Genomic DNA, 17,193 nt, shown 5'->3' with positions numbered 1-17,193 from the left:
TTGCAGTGCAACGGTAGAATAGAAATATTCCTATGTTCCATATTTTTTTTGTATGCAAAACCATTTAGTCATTCATACACTACCCAGAACTATAAAAGTTTCTGTACACTCAATGGTTATTGATCATCCTCGAAGATTACATACACTTCACTCTGTTAGGTGCCCACAGTTTTCCATTTGGCAATGGTAGAAGCGTACAGTAAAGTGATTCGGCAATAGTGAAAAATTATGACAGTATCTTCCAATGTATTGTCGTCGTTTATGGTGAATGTTTTAGGGCTTTATAGTGTTATATATACTAAATTTTTAGCAATGTATTGTCGTTGTTCATCGTGAATGTTTTAGGGCTTTATAGAGTTATATACACTAAATTTTTACCGGTGTTATAAAGAGATTTTGAATCCAATTTTTCCCTGTTTCAAAATACATTGTCGTTGTTCATCGTGAATATTTTAGGGCTTTATACAGTTATATATACTAATTTTTTACCAGTGTTATAAAGAGATTTTTAATCCAATTTTTCCATGTTTCATAGTTTGTGTTCATAGATATCAGATTTTATTCAAAACTGCCATAAATCCTCTGCACTCAATCGTCAGAGAAGATTAAGATTACACTACGCCATTTGGAATAAGGGAAAAATTACCCATTATCAGATTATACTACAGCCATTTAGCAATATGATATTATACTGCAGCGGCTTGGCAATAGCGAAAGATAACCCAGTGTCTTTCCATGGAATGTCGTTATTATTATAATAGAGCAAATGTTCAGAAATTTTACAACCATAAATATCTAATCAGTTTTCACCGGTGATACAGAAGAAGGCTTTGAACCCCTTTCCCTGAAGAAGGATTTTGCATATGTGAGAAGCAAAATCCTGAGCATAGCCGCCAACGCTCTCAATCATTACTTCGTTCATTCAGTTTTGAAGTAAAATGATTGATAAACGACTCCAACTCCTTCCACGACGATCCTCCCTCTGCCACGGCCCTCTGGGCGGCCAATCTAAGTTCCTTGGCCCTCCTCCTCATTTCCACTCCCTCTCCATCTTCCCCATCACTCGCTCAATCGCCTTCTCCACCTCCTCCGCCATCACCAACTCAGTCTCATCTGCCTTCGTCCACTTCTTCACTTCCACGCCCACCTTTAGCTCCCTGGCCACCAGAATCGAATTTGCAAATTGGTCGGAATGCAGAGGCCAAGCCACCATGGGAACCCCAGCGCTGATGCTTTCCAACGTCGAATTCCATCCACAGTGCGTTACAAACCCTCCCGTGGCCTTATGCGCTAGGATATCAAGTTGGGGAGCCCAGTTTCTCACCAAAAACCCGCGTCCAGCAATTCTACGTTCATACCCTTCCGGAAGCAGCTCGCTAATCCAATCCATCCGCGCTTCATTCGACGCCGTGAAACGGGCGCTGTCCGCGACCCTAACAACCCAAAGAAACGACCGCTGAGTCGCCTCCAACCCTCGAGCCAATTCTTGAAGTTGTTGCCGAGTTAAAGAAGACACTGAACCGAAAGAAACATAAACAACCGAAGCCGGATGTTGGGCGTCCAACCATTTCAAGCAACTTTCAACATCCGAACTAGTACTATCCTTCGTACCAGTCCACACAGATTGAGGAAGGAGAGGACCGATGGCCCACAGCGGCTTCTCACAGTAATCTTCCCGCATGAATTGGGATTCCAGAGATCGGAAACTGTTGATAAGATACCCTGCCGCGAGGTGTAGATAGTCTGGCTGCCGAGATTTGAAATCAAGCCATCTCTGTGGAAGGCACCTTTTCTGGGACACAACGCAATCCGGATGTCCGCGCCCCGCTTCTTTCATAGCGTAGAAATAGGCGCTGAAGCAATTGTGAACGTAGGCCGGGGCGCCATACTTGGCAGCCACGGTCTGAGCCCACCCGAGCGACGGGTCGTACACAATCACAACTCTATTCGGACCCAGACTGCTTATCAGATCTTCGAAAGGCTCCCTGAGATTTTCCATGGCTTCTAAGAGAGGAATAAGATGCACTGGGAAAGTGTGCTCCTTGTTTTCAAGATCTGGCAGCTCTTCTGAGAAGGAGGGCATGGGTAATTCGTGGAAACGAATGAGGAAGTTCTAAGGATCCCATCCCCTAACGCGATGTAGAGCTTGATTGATATGGGTAGAAGTAGTGACAAACAGTACATTTAGACCTCGTTCAGCGAGGGCCCTTGAAAGGTGAAGCAACTGATTAAGGTGGCCCTGTGCTGGCGATGGCAGTATCACCACCTGAATTTCATTTCTTCTTGCCAACAACGTCTCGGTGGAATCCATTAATGGCAGACCAACGATTTGCAGTAAATATAAGCTCTAAAAAGTCGTGTATGGTCGTTCTCGCAGAAGCTTGAAAACACGTTATGGAGCTGCGATGCTCGAGTCACCCCAACTAGAGAAAGATCCACGCAAATCCACGCTCAAGTGGATGAAGGGGGCAGTATACTTATCCCGTGAAATTACCCAAAGAGCCAAAAACAACGGGAATCCATTATCCATATTATTAAAAAAAAAAAAAAAAAAAATTAACATTGCCTGCGTGATCTAATATAGAAATAGAACATTGCCTTAATATTTAACATTTAACATAATATTTAACATTTTAACATTTAACATAATATTTAACATTTTCATTTGTCATGTATTCCATTAAATAATGGAATTGTCATGCATTCCATTAAATAATGGAAATATTAGTCAAGTGGATCCTCAACTCCTTGTTTGTATGTATCGTAATATTTAACATTTTCATTTGTCATGTATTCCATTAAATAATGGAAATATTAGTCAACTGGATCCTCAACCCCTTGTTTGTATGTATCGTAATATTTAACGTTTTCATTTGTCATGTATTTCATTAAATAATGGAAGTATTAGTCAAGTGGATCCTCAAACGATCTACACTTCAATGGGAGATGTGAACTTTTGACTGACAGATTGGTCCACGAGTAGTTTTTTTTTTTTTTTTAAATAACTTTGTGATGCAATGAATCTCAACGAAAAAATTTATGGTTTTGTGAAGTTTTGTTTCTCCAAATAATTTGTTGAAATTATTTATTTTTAAACTAATTTCAAACGGATTATAAATGTCTTATAAGCCCAATATTCTATAATAAAATGTCATTCTGTTTCAAGCACCGCACCTGTTTAGCACCTTGTTCCTAAATAAAAAAGAAAATCAATGGGGAAGAAGATTTGCAGTTACTTTGTACGGACTCTCATTTTCCATGAAGTGATTATTTAATACTAAAAAGGTGTGAAGCAAATTGAAGTGTCATTTAAATTTTAGTGGCGTATCTCCTTTAGGGAGAAGGAGCATTGTAATAAATTGTAATAATGTGTACCATACACGATGCATCATCATCTCGCCTTCACCTTTCACCATGCCATTCATTTCTCAAACGACTCCCATTTCCTCGATGACTCTGCCATTCGACATGGATTTTTATATTGTTAAAGAACCGTAAATTTGTTTTTACGGTAGATGTATTATGTACCATAAAAGAAGAGCAAATTTTCATGAATTAAAAAAATAGGAAAAAAAACTTACTATTTTAAAAGTTATAAACTCTTACTATACAGAATCATAATACTGAATATGTTTGCTAAATCATAATACTGAATCATGTAAAACCAATCTTCGAAAGGCAAATTGAAATTTAATATGTTGCTAAATCATAGATTGAATCATGTAAAACCAATCTTCAAAAACAAATTGAGAGGGGACTAACATGTAAGTATTATTGTGTTTTGATAAACTTAAAATCATAAAAGCAAGTCAGGACTGGATTATACTTAAGATGCAAGTAGAATTTTGTTGGATCTGGGCCTAATTTGTGAGTATCTCTTTTCTATAATAGGAAATAAATAATGTAAAAAAGTAGATTAATTAATAAGTATTAAAATATTATATTAAATTTTTAAAATGGTAAATAATTAAAAATATATTTTTTTATATTACTTTTGTTAATATAATTTTTATGTTAATTTTATTATAAATTTAATTTTAATTAATATTTAAGGGCTTTCTATATATAATTGAAAGAATAAATAGTATATTTTTTTTAGTTATTTATAAATTATTAAATTTCTAATTAAGTTTTCTTGTTATTATTTCTATTTTTTATTATTAAAGTTTATTCAATTTATTATTTTAAATATTTATGGTCATTTTATTATTATCTTTTTATAATAAATCCCAAATAATATAAGTGAACCCTATATCTTATAGAAATAGTCATAAAGATAATCTATGATGTAAAAACTAGTTAAACCTCTTTAAATTATATATATATATATATATATATATATATTGTAAATTTTGTAAGACTATATTTTTATTTGTCTAATATATCACTCCGATTGGGGTGGGGAATTGAACTGGTGACTTCACATAAAGGAGTGTCTTAAGAAAGAAATTGAACGAGTGACTTCACATCAAGAAGCGTTTTGAACTGGTGACTTCACATAAAGGAGTGTCTTAAGAAATAAATTGAACGAGTGACTTCACATCAAGAAGCTTCTTAACAAAGCACTCAATCACCTTTTATCAAATACTCTCTCTCTATATAGAATTTTTAAAATTTATATTAAAAAAAACTATTTGTATTTTCTAAATACTTTTCACATCTACATAAAACAATAAGTAAAATTTCCAAATTTAATATAATAAAGTACCATATTCACATTAATTTAAAAAATCAGTATCAATTTTTTTATATAATATCAAATAAAACCTAAATAAAATAAAATAAAATATTTATATTATTTAAACTATTTAAATATAAATTTTATTTACATATAAAAATAAATTAATTGAAAATAACGATAAAATTATAGTTAATATTTTAAGTGTCTTTTAATATGAAAATGTATAATTCCAATTTGAAATCGATACACTTATACATGAAGTGTGTGTTGAGAGATGTATGTATTTTAGCATTAAAGGAATAAAGTCCCGTTGAGATATGTATGTATCCTTTCTATGGATAGAAAGGAATAAAGTCTCTTCAAGTGAAAACATTATTTATATTTAAAAGTTGCTATTCAAAATTCAAAATTGTAATTTCGAATTTGTTTTAGATTTAGATATTTAATTTTGTTAATAATTTTATAACTATATATATAAATTATATCGGTAAAAATGAATTTATAGAAATATATTTTTTTTAAATTTTTTTCATTTATAAAATTTAATATAAAATTAATACCTTATTTCAATACTTATTATGTTAATTTATGTTTTTACATTATTTATTTACTAGTAAAACAATGCTCATAAATTAGGTCTAAATGATTTAGAATTTATCTAACAAAATTATACTTAAGTCTTGTTTTAATTTGTTTTTTTAGAATTTATCCAACAAAACTATATTTACATCTTAATTCTGGTCCAGTCTTAATTTGCTTTTATGAGATGTAGTCACATGGAATGCTATGATTGCTGGTTATGCTCAGAATGGCCATGCTGCCAAGGCCTTGATACTTTTTCATGAAATGCAACTTGCAGGTGTCCAACCCAACTCTGTCACCATGACATGTGTGCTCCCAGCATGTGCCCATTTAGCAGCTCTGCAGGAGGGTAAACGGATCCATGATTATATAATTAGGAATGGAATTCAGTCAGATGTTTCTGTAGCAACTGCTCTCATTGACATGTATGTCAAGTGTGGAAATATAAATATTGCACGTGAACTCTTTGAAAATATTGTAGAAAAAGATGTAGTCTCATGGAATACAATGATTGCAGGCTATGGGATGCACGGAAATTGTAAGGATGCCTTGGAACTTTATCGCCAAATGCAATTGACGCATATTAAGCCAAACCACATCACCTTTGTTTGTGTTTTTCCTGCTTGCAGTCATGCAGGCCTAGTGAGTGAGGGCTAGCAATATTTAGAATGCATGTCTCGAGATTATTGCATCACACGTAGGACGGAGCACTATGCTTGCATGGTTGACCTTCTTGGCCGTGCTGGTCATCTGGATGAGGCTTACAACTTTATCAAAACAATGCCATTAGAACCTGATGCTGGAGTGTGGGGGACATTGCTTGGTACTTGTAGAATTCATTGCAATGTTCAACTAGGAGAACTCAGGGCGAAGCGACTTTTTGAGTTAGAGCCAGACAATACATGGTACTATGTACTTCTGTCAAAATATCTATGCTACAGCTGGCAGGTGGGATGATGTGGTAAAAATGAGGACAATGATAAAAGATAGGGGACTCATAAAAATACGAGGATGCAGTCTAATTGAAGTAAACTACAATATTCACGCGTTCCTTGCAGATGACAGATCACATCCTCAATCGGAGAAAATTTATGCAATGTTGTCAACCTTGGACAAGCAGATGAAGGAGGCGGGGTATTTGCCTAGCACAGATTTTGTGCTACATGATGTGGAGGAGGAACTGAAGGAAAACATGCTTTGTAGTCACAGTGAGAGGCTGGCCATGGCTTTTGGGGTTATTAGCACAAGGCCTGGGACTCCTATTCGGATCACAAAAAACCTTCGTGTGTGTGGTGACTGTCATATTGCCACCAAGTTCATCTCCAAAATTGTCATGCAAGAAATTATTATGAGGGATGCATATCGTTTCCACCATTTTAAGGATGGGTTGTGTTCTTGCGGTGAATATTGGTAATAGTGAATGAAGCGAGTTCAAAAACACAAGTTGCGTAGGTGAAAAATTCTGTGAAAATGTTAGCCCACAACTATTTTTTAATTTAATTTCATACATAAAATAACCTAAGGGGGTAACAGGGTAATGTGTGAAGTGTTTATGTATTGGGTCAGAACAGTGATAGGCTGATAGCATAAGCTGAAATCCTATTGAAGAGCTCTAACCATAGATACAAAAAGTAATAGCTTCGACAACCTAAGAAAGAGAGATGAGAGTGGGGACTCGGGTAGCAAGCTCACTTTTCTCCAGTTAGGTGAAGTAAGAGAGCTAAGACAAAACTCCATCTTCCCCCTTCTTGTCTCTTTGATGCATGGTGGCATCTATATCTTATTCGTGCTTTTCACTTAATGTAGATTACGAGGTCAAGGCTATCTTAATTGGTAGTTATATTGTTTAGAGATGATATGCATTGGAGTAGATTGGGCTAATGGGTCTTTCTGTCTGCCCATATAATATAATTGTAGAATTGAATTCCTTGGTATTAGTTTAAACTAACACAGAAAACTAAAAAGCATAAGGCCCCAACCTTGCCGAATGACTGGATTGGCTGCATTATTAAGCTGTGTTTTTGAACTGATATTGTGCCTGTTGTGCCTACCCAAAGGTAAGACGAAGGCATATAAACTAATATACAAACCGTGAAAAGAGTAGATGCAACCCATATCTATAGAAATATGTTATCAGAACACATTCATAGAATGATAATGAATGTTTAGGTAGCGAATTTGTGAGCAACTTTGTCTAAGAAAAGTATGCTTCAGACAATAGTATATATTTAAGACATCATATTGGACAGAAGAATATATTTAAGAGTTCATATTGCTGGTAGAGTGAAGAAGTTATTGGTGTTAGCTAAGAGTTTTCTTCCATCTTTAATACATAGAATTTGGTTTTTCCTCTTCAACTCTTTCTCCCTTTGTATCTTCATCTATACTTCTATCGTAGTTGCCATTGCATAAATTCTCCTAGAATTGTTATGCTTGTGGTTTCATTTTCTGCGTGCATAATAATATAAGGTCTTGTTTAACATTTTTGCAATATATTCTTCCTCTTTCTTCTTTGTATCTATATCCAAGCACTGTGCCATATATTCAACCTAGGCCAACACTATTTCAATTCCATGCCATCGGTGAACAATTTCATTTTCCATTTTTCCATGAGGATACAACTATATTGTAGTGACCCTTGAGCCATCTTGAAATCGATGAACAATTCGATTTTCCATTTTACCACAAGGATACAACTATATTGTAGTGACCCCTGAGCCATCTTGAAATTGCCAGAGTAGACTTTTAAGGTTTTAGTTTTTATGGTTATTAATCGATACTACAAAAGGATTATTGTGTTTGATAAGTTTATTAAGCTGTCTGGTAATGGCACCTCTTGTAGCTCAATGTTTTTTACCAATTGGTTGGCACATTAAAAATTCAGTCGAATTAGTTTATTGTGTGAAGGTGGTTTGTTTCCAAAGTGGATTGTTAGTGGTTGAGTTCTGTCTGTAAACTGATTTCTCCATTGAACCTATTGCCATTCCATGTTTGCTATTTCAATTCAGTTCAGATTGGGATTTTTTTCGTTTATATAAACTATGAATTGTTTTTGAAGCATGTTAAATAAATCAGCAATAAAAAATTGGACTCTACCATATGTCTCCCTTTTCAGATTATCCACGCCTTCCATTAAGAGATGAAGTTTATATTTATGTCTGCAGCTCCTCTTGTAGGCTACAAAAATATGTTTACAATAAGATCTCAAATGAAATACTTGAAGGGCCTTACTGTCTTGTTTACATTCATACCTCTGTTCAAAGGAGTGAAAACTGCCATGGTGTGACTACTTTGTGGTTGATCTAGGAATAACTTCCTCTGGCTTTTAAGGAAAGGCTTCAGGTGGTGTATTTCCTACATTCAGGGCTTCAGTCAAGACTGTTTTTTGCAACCCTTGGCTGTTTCTTCTTGAGTTCAGGGTGAGTATTAAGTTGAGTTTGCATTTTGATTCAAATAATTCATTAGATCTATTGTTGCAGATGTGCTCATACAGTTTTTGATGTGTTATGCTGTTTATACTGGAAACTGAAGTATGTAAATCGTCTAGAATTTATCTGGGATTACATTAGGAAGGGATAGATTGAGATTCCTGATTTTGTGTATGACCATGATGATCAACTGGAAGACAGAACTTTGATGGACTATGGTGTTGAAACAAATCCCTTTCAAGTTTATGACATGGCTGCCATTGGATCATTTGATTCTTGATAGTCCTTGAGATGGGCCTCCTAGGCACTGTGCAAAATTTATCCATCAATTATGGCCATTTATTGTATAGCATTTTATTTTCATGCTTTTCCTTCTGTATGCAAATGTGAGTGATCCCATTCCAAGTGACTTCCCTTGACAGGAGTCTGTGTTTTTGAGAGAAGGCACTTTCTTGTTTTTCTATTGCAGTTTAGTTATCCAAAATTCTTGTGCTATAAAATTATGCCCTTCTGCATTGGGTGTACATATATGTAAATAGTCAAACCTGAAAACATGGCAGCATGCAGTTATTATGCTTTAGTAGTTCATCTTGCCGAAGGTGTTGATGGAAAAAAGGGTGTGTAGTGCAGAAGCATGGTGAAGATTATTGTCATTGGAAAGAAAATCTACCTTTTGTGTTAAAACTTGGTTTTCAAAAGTTTCAAAAGCATGCCTAGCACACATTGTCTGCACGGTTTTTGCCTCAAAGCTAGCCAATTTCCACTACTTGACTGAAGAACTACCCTTATATTCAAATTTGTATTTTAACTGTTGAATTAACTTTTGATGTGCCTTCTATGTATAGAATAATATATCCTGTCATGAAGAAAAACTTCATAACTCTTCCTATTTGCTAAAATTTCAAAAATGTGTGGTGTTTATAATATGTCTGGTCTTCTTCTGCATCTTGGATATCACTGCAGAAGCTCTTACATGGTTTGCTTGTGTTTGTGTGATAAAAAAAAAAAAAAAAACATGATTAACCAACTGTTCTGGACATACATATTTATAAAGGCTTGAAAACGAATTACTTGTTTTGCAGCACTTTCCCTTCTCTGAAAAATCTTCTTGAATGATAATGATAAGTTTACTTGGACAATGTTCAGTCATCTGAATAAAAATCCTTTTTGGCCGTGCTGGTCATCTGGATGAGGCTTACAACTTTATCAAAACAATGCCATTAGAACCTGATGCTGGAGTGTGGGGGACATTGCTTGGTACTTGTAGAATTCACTGCAATGTTCAACTAGGAGAACTCGGGGTGAAGCGACTTTTTGAGTTAGAGCCAGACAATACAGGGTACTATGTACTTCTGTCAAATATCTATGCTGCAGCTGGCAGGTGGGATGATGTGGTAAAAATGAGGACAATGATAAAAGATAGGGGACTCATAAAAATACGAGGATGCAGTCTGATTGAAGTAAACTACAATATTCACGCGTTCCTTGAAGATGACAGATCACATCCTCAATCGGAGAAAATTTATGCAATGTTGTCAACCTTGGACAAGCAGATGAAGGAGGCGGGGTATTTGCCTAGCACAGATTTTGTGCTGCATGATGTGGAGGAGGAACTGAAGGAAAACATGCTTTGTAGTCACAGTGAGAGGCTGGCCATTGCTTTTGGGGTTATTAGCACAAGGCCTGGGACTCCTATTCGGATCACAAAAAACCTTCGTGTGTGTGGTGACTGTCATATTGCCACCAAGTTCATCTCCAAAATTGTCATGCGAGAAATTATTATGAGGGATGCATATCGTTTCCACCATTTTAAGGATGGGTTGTGTTCTTGCGGAGAATATTGGTAATAGTGAATGAAGCGAGTTCAAAAACACAAGTTGCGTAGGTGCAAACTTATGTGAAAATGTTAACCCACAACTATTTTTTAATTTAATTTCATACATAAAATAACCTAAGGGGGTAACAGGGTAATGTGGGAAGTGTTTATGTATTGGGTAAGAACAGTGATAGGCTGATAGCATAAGCTGAAATCCTATTGAAGCGCTCTAACCATAGATACAAAAAGTAATAGCTTCGACAACCTAAGAAAGAGAGATGAGAGTGGGGACTCGGGTAGCAAGCTCACTTTTCTCCAGTTAGGTGAAGTAAGAGAGCTAAGACAAAACTCCATCTTCCCCCTTCTTGTCTCTTTGATGCATGGTGGCATCTATATCTTATTCGTGCTTTTCACTTAATGTAGATTACGAGGTCATGGCTATCTTAATTGGTAGTTATACTGTTTAGAGATGATATGCATTGGAGTAGATTGGGCTAATGGGTCTTTCTGTCTAACCATATAATATAATTGTAGAATTGAATTCCTTGGTATTAGTTTAAACTAACACAGAAAACTAAAAAGCATAAGGCCCCAACCTTGCCGAATGACTGGATTGGCTGCATTATTAAGCTGTGTTTTTGAACTGATATTGTGCCTGTTGCGCCTGCCCAAAGGTAAGACGAAGGCATATAAACTAATATACAAACCGTGAAAAGAGTAGATGCAACCCATATCTATAGAAATATGTTATCAGAACACATTCATAGAATGATAATGAATGTTTAGGTAGCGAATTTGTGAGCAACTTTGTCTAAGAAAAGTATGCTTCAGACAATAGTATATATTTAAGACATCATATTGGACAGAAGAATATATTTAAGAGTTCATATTGCTGGTAGAGTGAAGAAGTTATTGGTGTTAGCTAAGAGTTTTCTTCCATCTCTAATACATAGAATTTGGTTTTTCCTCTTCAACTCTTTCTCCCTTTGTATCTTCATCTATACTTCTATCGTAGTTGCCATTGCATAAATTCTCCTAGAATTGTTATGCTTGTGGTTTCATTTTCTGCGTGAATAATAATATAAGGTCTTGTTTAACATTTTTGCAATATATTCTTCCTCTTTCTTCTTTGTATCTATATCCAAGCACTGTGCCATATCTTCAACCTAGGCCAACACTATTTCAATTCCATGCCATCGATGAACAATTTCATTTTCCATTTTTCCATGAGGATACAACTATATTGTAGTGACCCTTGAGCCATCTTGAAATCGATGAACAATTCGATTTTCCATTTTACCACAAGGATACAACTATATTGTAGTGACCCCTGAGCCATCTTGAAATTGCCAGAGTAGACTTTTAAGGTTTTAGTTTTTATGGTTATTAATCGATACTACAAAAGGATTATTGTGTTTGATAAGTTTATTAAGCTGTCTGGTAATGGCACCTCTTGTAGCTCAATGTTTTTTACCAATTGGTTGGCACATTAAAAATTCAGTCGAATTAGTTTATTGTGTGAAGGTGGTTTGTTTCCAAAGTGGATTGTTAGTGGTTGAGTTCTGTCTGTAAACTGATTGCTCCATTGAACCTATTGCCATTCCATGTTTGCTATTTCAATTCAGTTCAGATTGGGATTTTTTTCGTTTATATAAACTATGAATTGTTTTTGAAGCATGTTAAATAAATCAACAATAAAAAATTGGACTCTTCCATATATCTCCCTTTTCAGATTATCCACGCCTTCCATTAAGAGATGAAGTTTATATTTATGTCTGCAGCTCCTCTTGTAGGCTACAAAAATATGTTTACAATAAGATCTCAAATGAAATACTTGAAGGGCCTTACTGTCTTGTTTACATTCATACCTCTGTTCAAAGGAGTGAAAACTGCCATGGTGTGTCTACTTTGTGGTTGATCTAGGAATAACTTCCTCTGGCTTTTAAGAAAAGGCTTCAGGTGGTGTATTTCCTACATTCAGGGCTTCAGTCAAGACTGTTTTTTGCAACCCTTGGCTGTTTCTTCTTGAGTTCAGGGTGAGTATTAAGTTGAGTTTGCATTTTGATTCAAATAATTCATTAGATCTATTGTTGCAGATGTGCTCATACAATTTTTGATGTGTTATGCTGTTTATACTGGAAACTGAAGTATGTAAATCGTCTAGAATTTATCTGGGATTACATTAGGAAGGGATAGATTGAGATTCCTGATTTTGTGTATGACCATGATGATCAACTGGAAGACAAAACTTTGATGGACTATGGTGTTGAAACAGATCCCTTTCAAGTTTATGACATGGCTGCCATTGGATCATTTGATTCTTGATAGTCCTTGAGATGGGCCTCCTAGGCACTGTGCAAAATTTATCCATCAATTATGGCCATTTGTTGTATAGCATTTTATTTTCATGCTTTTCCTTCTATATGCAAATGTGAGTGATCCCTTTCCAAGTGACTTCCCTTGACAGGAGACTGTGTTCTTGAGAGAAGGCACTTTCTTGTTTTTCTATTGCAGTTTAGTTATCCAAAATTCTTGTGCTATAAAATTATGCCCTTCCGCATTGGGTGTACATATATGTAAATAGTAAAACCTGAAAACATGGCAGCATGCAGTTATTATGCTTTAGTAGTTCATCTTGCCGAAGGTGTTGATGGAAAAAAGGGTGTGTAGTGCAGAAGCATTGTGAAGATTATTGTCATTGGAAAGAAAATCTACCTTTTGTGTTAAAACTTGGCTTTCAAAAGTTTCAAAAGCATGCCTAGCACACATTGTCTGCACGGTTTTTGCCTCAAAGCTAGCCAATTTCCACTACTTGACTGAAGAACTACCCTTATAGTCAAATTTGTATTTTGACTGTTGAATTAACTTTTGATGTGCCTTCTATGTATAGAATAATATATCCTATCATGAAGAAAAACTTCATAACTCTTCCTATTTGCTAAAATTTCAAAAATGTGTGGTGTTTATAATATGTCTGGTCTTCTTCTGCATCTTGGATATCACTGCAGAAGCTCTTACATGGTTTGCTTGTGTTTGTGTGATCAAAAAAAAAAAAAAAACATGATTAACCAATTGTTCTGGACATACATATTTATAATGGCTTGAAAACGAATTACTTGTTTTGCAGCGCTTTCCCTTCTCTGAAAAATCTTCTTGAATGATAATGATAAGTTTACTTGGACAATGTTCAGTCATCTGAATAAAAATCCTTTTTGAATGATAGATAAATTACTTGGACTATGTGGATTTTGGTCCCATCAAATCATGAAGTTTGCTCTTATGTTCATGGATCTTTTCTCAACGATCATCAACTTTACAACATTGGATCAGTAAATTTTGCCCAATTCAGATTCTAGAGCATGAATAATTGGGCTTGAGAGGCAAACAAACCTCTGAGCTCACCAAATTTAGTTGAAACGATATTGCCAGTTTGTTCTTATTGTATCACACTTGGGCAATATCATTATGCCTGTATGGTCGATCTTCTCGTCGTGCAGGGAAACTGGATGATGCACATGCCGTTATTAAAAATATTCCCTTGAAAATTGATTTTCGGGTGTGGGGAGCCTTGCTTAGTGCATGCAGGATTCAGAGATGGTAGCAAGGAGGATTGTATAGTAAAATTTATATGTTCCATCACCAGAATATGGCTAAGCTTAAATGGTGGGGTGTGGGGAGCCTTGCTCAGTACCTGCAAGATTTAGAGATGGTAGCAGGGAGGATTGTAAAGTAAAATTTATATGTTCCATCACCAGAATATGGCTGAGCTTAAATGGTGCAATTTTCAAATGAAAAGAATTAAAGAGTCTTATTGTATCAGACTTGGGCTATATCATTATGCCTGTATGGTCGATCTTCTCGTCCTGCAGGGAAACTGGATGATGCACATGCCGTTATTAAAAATATTCCCTTGAAAATTGATTTTCGGGTGTGGGAAGCCTTGCTTAGTGCATGCAGGATTCAGAGATGGTAGCAAGGAGGATTGTATAGTAAAATTTATATGTTCCATCACCAGAATATGGCTAAGCTTAAATGGTGGGGTGTGGGGAGCCTTGCTCAGTACCTGCAGGATTTAGAGATGGTAGCAGGGAGGATTGTACAGTAAAATTTATATGTTCCATCACCAAAATATGGCTGAGCTTAAATGGTGCAATTTTCAAATGAAAAGAATTAAAGAGGCAGTAGCAGTTGCATGAGTTGTAAAACAATTTTATCAAAGACTATGGTCCAATACACTGTGAACAATGATCATGTGTAGCATTTTGGAGTCACTTCAAAATAAGGCAAATCATCAAAATTCTAATAAATGTTAATATTATTGGATGTTTTAGTAAAGTCTCAATGATGTGTAATTCAATCAAACATGACACAGCCATTTCCCAAACAGAAATGTCTTTATTCCTAAAATAACCTACAATCTACAATTCATGAAAACTTCCCTTGCCTCATTATTCAAAGCTAGAAAACCCAATTCCACATACAGAGTTGAGAAGGAAAAATAACCTAATCATGCATCAATCTCATCTCCATACAAGATTTTCAAGGAAGTAGAAGTACAACGACTAAATTCACCTCTTGATTTGGCGTCATAAGTTAACTAGGGGAACCTCCCCTCATCGGCTATTATATTAAACTTGTCAATTACATATCTTTCGTTCTCTTACATGATGTGGCCTCGGCATTGAATTCAAGCTTCAAGCTTCCTGCAAATCTTTTCTCCGCATTGTAAATCCATTTTGATAATTCTCTGGATCCCATATACCATAACGAACTAGTCCCCTGTCCCACTTGTGACTTGTAAGACATTCAAAATAATCTTTTAGCCTACTATTAAAAGGTCTCTTGCCAAAGTTCAAAATCAGATGAGGACTGAAGGTTGGAAAAATTCATAGCGGCATCAATTTTGTTCATTATGCTTTGGGGTTTGCTTTGGTAAACTTGAAATGTGGCTTAGAGTTCACAATCAGAGGACTGAAGGTTGGAAAAATTCATAGCGGCATCAATTTTGTTCATTATGCTTCAGGGTTTGCGTTAAAATCTCCATAGTATTCATGGGATGCATAGCTATAACAATCATCAAATTAGAATGTTTACAAGAGATCAGGAGACCCATATCTACAATTATATTCCAAGGAGGTAGTAGTAGATTCTAAATAAATTAGCAATGCAACAACATAAATGTTCGCAACAAATTAACAAATTTAGAGATATCCACCTTCTTCAATAATGCACACACTACATGGATAATGGATTTCTGCATTTTATGCCTTACGACGTTTCCTTTGCAACATCTGGTGCAAATGCTAGTTTATTTACTAGTAAAACAATACTCACAAATTAGGTCTAAATGATTTAGAATTTATCTAACAAAATTATACTTAAGTCTTGTTCTAATTTGTTTTTTTAGAATTTATCCAACAAAACTATATTTACATCTTAATTCTGGTCCAGTCTTAATTTGCTTTTATGATTTTGGCTTAGCCTTAATCAAATTTAGAAAATATGAAATTTCCATATCAGTAAACAATTGGAGGCAATTAACTGAGGTGACATGGCTCTTGTCAGTCAATTAGCTCAGTAAATTCGAGTTATAGGGCTTGGAGTTCATTTATGCATGTTTGTTAATTTATTGTAATGTCCTACTTGATCGTATCATAATTTTTCTTACTGTTTAATTAACCTGAAAATATTAACTCATAATTATTAATAAATATTGGCGAAACTGTAATTTTATTTTATTGATATGACTTTTATTATTGTTAATATTCAATTCCCAAGTTGTCTTCTCAAATTTAATTTTTGGATATGATATGGTCTCCTCTAATTTATTTCCAAATTAAATATCCATATCCCTATATGTCTTCTCAAATCTACTTTTGAGTAGATATGGTCTTCTCCAATTTATTTCAAAATTAAATATGCATATCCCAAGGTGTTTTCTCAAATCTACTTTTGAGAAGATATGGCTTTCTCCAATTTATTTCCAAATTAACTATCCATATCCCAATGTGTCTTCTCAAATCTACTTTTTAGAAGATATGGTCTTCTCCAATTTAATTCTAAATTAAATATCCATATTTTATTTTCAAAGTGTCTTCTCAAATATACTTTGAATAAGATATAGTAAGAAAGAAAAGTCAATGATACTAAAATGAAAAGATGAGGAGATAGTCATGACATTAATGATAGGTGGTTAAGGTGGATGGGAGAAAGAGACATAAAAGGGGAAGGAGGATGAGAGGAGAGAGAGAGAGAGATTACTGGTCTTGGTTTTAGTTTTGGAGGATTTTGTTTTGGGAGAGAAATGCGGAGAAAGAGAACGGAGAGAATAGAGAAACAAATGAGAGAATTCAAACTTGGATTTGGAGAGTGTTGGTTTAACCTAGAGATACTACAACTGGTTGGATTTGGAAATCCGGAGAGAATAAAGAGATAAATGAGAAAATTCAAACTTGGATTTGGAGAGTGTTGGTTTAACCTGGACATACTACAGCTGGTTGGATCTGGAAATCATTCCTAGTTGGTTGTGAAGTAAATTCAGGAAATCCGGAGAGAATAAAGAGATAAATGAGAGAATTCAAACTTGGATTTGGAGAGTGTTGGTTTAACCTGGACATATTACAGCTGGTTGGATCTGGAAATCATTCCTAGTTGGTTGTGAAGTAAATTCAGTTGGAGAGTGTTGG

General features: G+C 35.1%; 4 pseudogenes; 3 read left to right on the top strand and 1 right to left on the bottom strand.

Annotated features, from left to right (window-relative positions):
* Window positions 1-673: 673 nt before the first annotated feature.
* Window positions 674-2,423, bottom strand: LOC149204340 (zeatin O-glucosyltransferase-like; annotated as a pseudogene).
* Window positions 2,424-5,467: 3,044 nt separating this feature from the next.
* LOC149204339 (pentatricopeptide repeat-containing protein At4g30700 pseudogene) lies at window positions 5,468-5,920 on the top strand (annotated as a pseudogene).
* A 15-nt stretch (window positions 5,921-5,935) lies between these two features.
* LOC149204338 (pentatricopeptide repeat-containing protein At2g01510, mitochondrial pseudogene) lies at window positions 5,936-6,677 on the top strand (annotated as a pseudogene).
* A 3,228-nt stretch (window positions 6,678-9,905) lies between these two features.
* On the top strand, window positions 9,906-10,538 carry LOC149204337 (pentatricopeptide repeat-containing protein At3g26782, mitochondrial pseudogene; annotated as a pseudogene).
* Window positions 10,539-17,193: the final 6,655 nt, after the last annotated feature.

The sequence above is a fragment of the Pinus tabuliformis genome, chromosome 1_2 (genome assembly GCF_031772625.1).
Source record: "Pinus tabuliformis cultivar Carrire ecotype Pingquan chromosome 1_2, CPIR1, whole genome shotgun sequence".
NCBI lineage: Eukaryota > Viridiplantae > Streptophyta > Pinopsida > Pinales > Pinaceae > Pinus > Pinus tabuliformis.
The sequence above is the reverse complement of the archived record's forward strand: the minus strand, read 5'-3'. Positions and strand labels throughout refer to the sequence as shown.